The sequence below is a fragment of the Dipteris shenzhenensis genome, chromosome 8 (assembly GCF_047967505.1).
Source record: "Dipteris shenzhenensis isolate YYH24624 ecotype China chromosome 8, Dip_SZ_1.0, whole genome shotgun sequence".
Classification (NCBI taxonomy): Eukaryota; Viridiplantae; Streptophyta; class Polypodiopsida; order Gleicheniales; family Dipteridaceae; genus Dipteris; species Dipteris shenzhenensis.
This window is the reverse complement of record NC_141603.1, coordinates 22,541,341-22,548,339: the sequence shown is the minus strand read 5'-3', so window position 1 is coordinate 22,548,339 and position 6,999 is coordinate 22,541,341.

Here is a 6,999-nt window from a genome sequence, read left to right as displayed (position 1 = left end):
GATGCTGCCATATCGTTGCGCGGTCCTCAGGATTAGGACCGTCTGCCACAATAATTTGGTCTGTCGGTGGGCCGTCTAGATCAACTTTGATGATGACGAATGCAACGATGTCAATGAAGGAGGTGAAGGACGCTTTAAGGTTCTCTAGTTGGTACGTTGTGTTGGGCATGTAAACACGCATGACATTGTTGGGGATGAAAGAGATGCTACCCTTGAAAGGTTCGCTTTTCAATATTACTGTTGTTGCATCCATGCGTAGTGAAAAAGATGATGTTCCTCCTTCACCAGAACCTCGCTTTGCAATAGATAGACCTTCCACCTTGATAAAGTCATTAGCTTGCAGTGCATCACGAAACTAAGACACGAACGCATGCAAAATGTGCAAAGTAATGGTTTGGTCACACACTCGATTTGTTAATCGAGATGCATAAAGACAAGGTATATAGCATCCTTGTCTTTAAATGTACCATACTTTGCGAGGACTTTGCCCTCGAAAGCAAAGCGATGTGGAACTTATTATGATAGGTTGTGTATCAAGAGGACCGACAAGCTGTTTGCATTTGCAAAAGCCGCAGGTGCTGGAACAATGTCTTGGTTGTTTCCCTGTTGCACATCTTCATTGTCTATGAGTTGCCTTGCAGCGCTTGATGTCCCATCGCGAAAGTGGTGTTCCTCCCTTGGTGTTGAAGTTGAGGTGACTGGTGGCAAGAAAGACTCTTAGCACACTAGCCCTTTTGTTTTTCGTTTGTTATTTTTCTCTTAAGATTTTGTGAGTCGTGTAATTCGTAGTAAAGAGAAATCGAAGTGCGAGATTATTTTGGTGATGTTTTCCTCTTGTGTTTGTGCAAGTAATCGAGTAAAATTTGTTGTTGTTAATGCATAGAGTGAAGCTTGTTGTGATTTAAGAAATTGCATGTTTTCATTAGTGGTTTTGAAACAAATGCAGCAATTAATTGGAGAAGTCGTTGCTCATTGTTTGAAAGAAGCGTGCTGCATGCAAAAAGAAGTAAAAAAAAAGTCAGCTTTGCAAACTAAGTTCGAAACACTACTACAATTCTAGGCCTTTCGGAATCAGTATCTCCTCGGCTGTAGGTGGTGCTATCTCTATCTCTATTCTACACTTCAAAAAAGTATTGTAGCCTTTGTGACAAAGGAGAGTACACACTAGTCAAGGAGACAAAAACCGAGTGTAGGAGAAACACTTGCAACTTAATTGGTCCCATTCAAAAAAAAGAGTCACCTACAGGCTTGTTTTGCGGCAGCACGGAAAGCCGTTTTCAAAATTTTCTTCGCTCGCTTGTTTGTGCTCGGATTCTTAGCAATACCGATCGCTCTTGGGCGCTCCTTGGTTCGTGTGAGTACCAAAGGCAAACTGAGAGTTGATGCAGGAGTAGGCGAGCGTGTCTTAATCATGCATGTCTCAGAAGCAGGCACAAAGCCTTGCTTCGCGAGTGCCGGAACAACATTTGTCATTGGAGGACCTAGATCTAGAAGAAGCCATACGTTTTGCTTAAGAACCCTGGAAGCAAACAAAAAGGACACTGTGGAAGTATTTCTTCACTAGAGCAACACAAAAGTAGTAAAAATAAGATGACGGTATTCCGATACCCTGAATGCACTTGGTCTTGTCGTTGTCACGTTTCAGCTTCGGATTGTCTTCAGCTCCGTGCTCTTTTTGTACGTAGTCAAGGCATGTCGTCACAAGAAAAGATGCTTTTCATAAACGTGCAGAAATGGACAGTATTCAATCAAGCAGGTTTGGTCGTGAGAGAACAACAGACTGGACATACAAAGATATCATGGACAGAAGGAGTATGCTACGGTGCAAAGCAATGAATCTGCCGTGAATTTGAAACAAGTGCAGTGCAGACGAGAGACCTAGTGGTTCGTCAAATTAATGGTCGAAAGGAAACAATCTCTTAATAAGCATACGCTGGTACGCTCTCGGTTCACGAAGTCTGTGATGTGGTTGACGAATTGATTTGAATTTTGGGCCGCTATCTCTGTGCAAAGAGTGGCAGAGTGGGAGGGAGAGGGAGTGTGCGAGCTGTGTCGACACAAATGTTTCAAGGCAGGTGCAACGTGTGAAGGGAAGAAGGGGAAGCAAGGGAACCAGCTTTGTAAAGGCTGCGAGAGGTGTTCAAGCATTTGTAGACGCAGAGAGGAAGAAGCAGAGGTGAATTATCAACAAAAAAACCTGGAAGACTATCAACATGGTGAATTTTAAGCCCGTGTGCTCGTAGACTGCGCTCGCGGTCTAATGAAAGCGAGCATTAATCGTTTTAAACAGAGCACGAAACGAAAAAATCTGGAGGAAGAAATGAGATAATCAAGAAATCAAAATGGAAATTGGCGCTGGAAGGGGAAATCAGAAAATGAGGAAATCGATATGAAATTGGCGCAGACCAACAGACGAACTACGTTGGATGAACTAGACCTTTTTGGAAATTCCCACTCCTGCTGCCAGTGTCCATTGAATCTCAAGAACGTTGTCGTTCCTGTTCCTCTGGAGGAGTCACACGATCTACGTTTGCCATAACGAAAGAAGTGTTTGGGCAGGCGATAAACGAATGATGGGCAAAACCAAAAGGTCGAAACAGAGTAAGAACCATGAGCACACGGGATTTTATACACGGGCAAGAGCTGGTTGGATTTAGCAGTAGGATGGGTGTGTTGGGTGAATGTGTTGGTAGGCTGCGTCCAGCTAACGAAGCAGCTAGAAACAGATCGGACACGAAGCAGCTAGAAACAGGAATGACAAGAAACGCGGACAGAAGAGTTGAGAAACATCGCGTTGTTTATGTTAACATTGCGTACATAAAATTTAGTAAGCTGTAAGAGATTATAGCAAAGTTATCGTTTCGGACAATGAATACATTGAAGCCCAGACGCAAGGACGCTCAATACGCATCAGCTCTGAATCATCCTATTATAGTGCTCCAATCATCCGAGCAATCGACTGTATTAAAAATGACTGCATTGAATAGAAACTGTCATTACAGAAACTATAGTACGCATGATCTCTGCAATGAGGGAGAGCATAACTGGCAGTCTGCGTTGCTGTGGAGCAAAGACTCCAGAGCAACCCGGTGATCATCGAAGGTAATGATGGTTTTGGTCTGATAGTGGATCGGACCTCAAATTGGTGCATTTTTCTGTATGTCTTCGGCACACTGCTGAAAATGCATTGGTTCACTACCCTTAATTGTAGCCCATGTTCAGCACACTAGCCTTAAAGCTGAATGGTTATTTCAAAATTGATGCGGTTAGAACTTCCTAATGTAATTTTGCCAGAATTGGAACGCACTTACCAAATTCTTGTTGTTAGATCCGTTCCCCTCACTCCCAGGGCTTCCACAACTCGATGTAGCGATTCGACCTTGCTGCTAGAACGACACAAAGCAATCAAATCAGACTTTCAGAGAAGTATAGAATCTTCCTTGCAGCGCCGTTTACTAAAGTAGAAATTACAGAGACTTCGTCAAAAGAAAAACCTGGAGAGGAAATTCGCTTGTGTCCATATAAACGCCTCCCTGTGAGAACCTGGTGCCTATCAATAGGAACCCCAGCGTGAAAAATCAGTTACGGGGCATAAAGGATAATTTAACTTAAGGGGGGGAGTATTAATTAAGGGTTAAGGGGGGGAGGGGAAGCATTAAAGAGGGGGAGGGAGAGAAGCTTACGTGAGAGGGGAAAGGGGGAGGGAGACAAGCTTACGTGAGAGAGGGGGGGACCACATGAAGGGAATTAAAGAGGGGAGAGGGATGAGGGACCACTATATAATATTACTATAATTAATGGTGATGTGATATAACTTTGGAGCTTAGTGGTAGGGCTCATACATCTGTATAGGAAGGTTTTGAGGTCGATCCTTTTCTTGGAAGTTTCGAAAGACCCCCTTGAACATAGTATATGCAATAAATTAAGGCATAGAAAAACATAAGCTAATCAAAGCAAAAATAAATTAAGCCTTCCATAAACATAGCTTAGTTAATCCTCTAATGGATTAAAACTAGCTAAGTAATTGGTAGGGAGCATATATGTGAATAGGGAGCATAAAGAGCTGGAGAATCCCTGCCATGCACCCGATCTGCTTCTCCAGTTGGGGATCCTCGGAAATTGATTGTAGGAGCTTATTCGTAGACATTGTGAAAGCTTTACTAGTGTTATCTTCGCCTCTGCTCTTATCTATGGAATCTGCAACCCAGAAGAGGTTTATCAAACGTTACAACTGTAGCCTCAATGTGGCTTCAAAACCCACTATCATAGTGGATTGCACCTCAACTTCGCTTGCTGAGTATACAAAAAAAAAGGCACGCAGCCTATGTCAAAATCTGATAGTATGTTCGGGAAAGAAATACCGATGTAAGAGAGCCTGATCTGAGATAAAACGCAATCCAACTTGGCATTCTTCGAGGAAAGGAAAACTAACTTACCATTGTTGGATTAAAATTTGCTTTAGGCAGCATTTTCAATACAAAGCATAACACAATGTTTGAAGGTACTTACCGGATCAAAACTAGCGGCGGGGAGAGCATGAATGCCATCGCACGAACACTGCATACAATGCCCGATGATGGACTGTCGACAACCCCAAAATCTTTAGAATGGATGATTTGGCCTCATTGTCTGTTGAACGCTCCATTGAAGGCGACTGTATCTTTATACGAACACTGCATACAATGCCCGATGATGGACTGTCGACAACCCCAAAATCTTTAGAATGGATGATTTGGCCTCATTGTCTGTTGAACGCTCCATTGAAGGCGACTGTATCTTTATACAATGCCCGATGATGGACTGTCGACAACCCCAAAATCTTTAGAATGGATGATTTGGCCTCATTGTCTGTTGAACGCTCCATTGAAGGCGACTGTAGGCTCCATTGAAGGCGACTATGCCTACAGTCGCCTTCAATGGAGCGTTCAACAGACAATGAGGCCAAATCATCCATTCTAAAGATTTTGGGGTTGTCGACAGTCCATCATCGGGCATTGTATGCAGTGTTTGTGCGATGGCATTCATGCTCTCCCCGCCGCTAGTTTTGATCCGGTAAGTACCTTCAAACATTGTGTTCTGCTTTGTATTGAAAATGCTGCCTAAAGCAAATTTTAATCCAACAATGGTAAGTTAGTTTTCCTTTCCTCGAAGAATGCCAAGTTGGATTGCGTTTTATCTCAGATCAGGCTCTCTTACATCGGTATTTCTTTCCCGAACATACTATCAGATTTTGACATAGGCTGCGTGCCTTTTTTTTTGTATACTCAGCAAGCGAAGTTGAGGTGCAATCCACTATGATAGTGGGTTTCGAAGCCACATTGAGGCTACAGTTGTAACGTTTGATAAACCTCTTCTGGGTTGCAGATTCCATAGATAACAGCAGAGGCGAAGATAACAATAGTAAAGCTTTCACAATGTCTATGAATAAGCTCCTACAATCAATTTCGGAGGATCCCCAACTGGAGAAGCAGATCGGGTGCATGGCAGGGATTCTCCAGCTCTTTATGCTCCCTATTCACAGATATGCTCCCTACCAATTACTTAGCTAGTTTTAATAGAGATGCACTTCAAAACTTCTAGAGTTTGCCATAGAACTGGAACATGGTGTGAAACAAATGAAGCTCCCTCTTCTACTGTGATCCTCAAATCATCTCAAAGAGAAACCGAAGATGTCTTCTCTGGAGAAAGGTCAGTGGGCCAACCCTAGTGGCGTTGTTCCTTGAACTGATCAAGCCAAGAAAAAGTCCTGCTCATCCTGTTTCTACTTGGTCATCCCTTCCTCAACGTCCTGATGCGACTCCTTTCCCTTGGCTCTTCGTGATTCACCTCCTTGAGACATCGTTTCTTGCTACTCTGCTGCTGCTGCTGCGTTGAGCTCCCGCTACATTCTTCTGTGTCGTGTTTGGTCTCCTCGACGGCCGACGTGAATCATCCTTTCTCAACATTCCGAGCGGCCTTGCAGCCTCTTGGTTTTCTACTAGTTCAGACTCTGTGAGTACAGAGGGGGTCCTTCATGCATGAGATCACTAGCCTGCAGGAGCGATCGTCTTGTTAGATTCGCAATGGATTAGCTCAAAGTCACTTAAAAGAGCAACCGGACTTTGGAGCAGGCGGGCTGTGGGAAGACGCGCGAGGAAACTCTCCAGGCAATGCGAAATCAAATGGAACGTGGAAGCGACGAGATTAAGGAAAACGTGCATGAGGAAGCTCGGAATATTAGGAAACGTGTCAACATGCAGCGCTGTCAGAAGCCATGCACAAATCAAAACCCAAGCATGGCCCCTTTCCACGTCTATTGCAGTGGAACCGCCATGAGATACCCATCAGCCAATGAAAACCCACATAATAAAGACAAAATTTAATTTCTAAAATACCTAATTTCGCTTCTACAGAACACACTATCTCCACTTAAACCTTCTATGGCAGGACAAAAAGCGAGTATGTATGTCCCCCCATACATTGAAAAATGGGAAATTCCCATTACTTAGTTGTTGGGATGAGAAGTGGGGTGAAAAAGAAGAGGGAAAGGGCATGCTTAAACTAAGGGATAAAGGGGGGAGGAGGAGTTTCAATTTAGAGGGACCACTTAAGAAGGAAACATTACAGAAGGTGGCACTTGCTAAAGGGGGAGGGGGAATGGGGCCCATTTGAAGGGGGCTTTAAAGAAGAAGGCACTACTAAAGGGCGAGGGGGAAGAGGGACCATTTATAATATTTTAGTTAGCACTAGATATACCCTTCAACTCTATAGCTTAGTGGTAGGGCTCACATGTGGGAAAGACAACATTGTGAGTTCCAATCCTACCCTCTTAAAGAATGTGCACTCTTCTTAGACATAGCTTAATATAAATAAATTAACCCAACTAAATCAAGTAATCCATGGACAAACATAAGTTAATTAACCTCTATGGTCCAAAACAAATAGGAATATAATAAAGTTGAGCGAGTATGTCCCCCCATACTCTGATAATTCCTTTAGTAGTTACTTTAGCATATAATT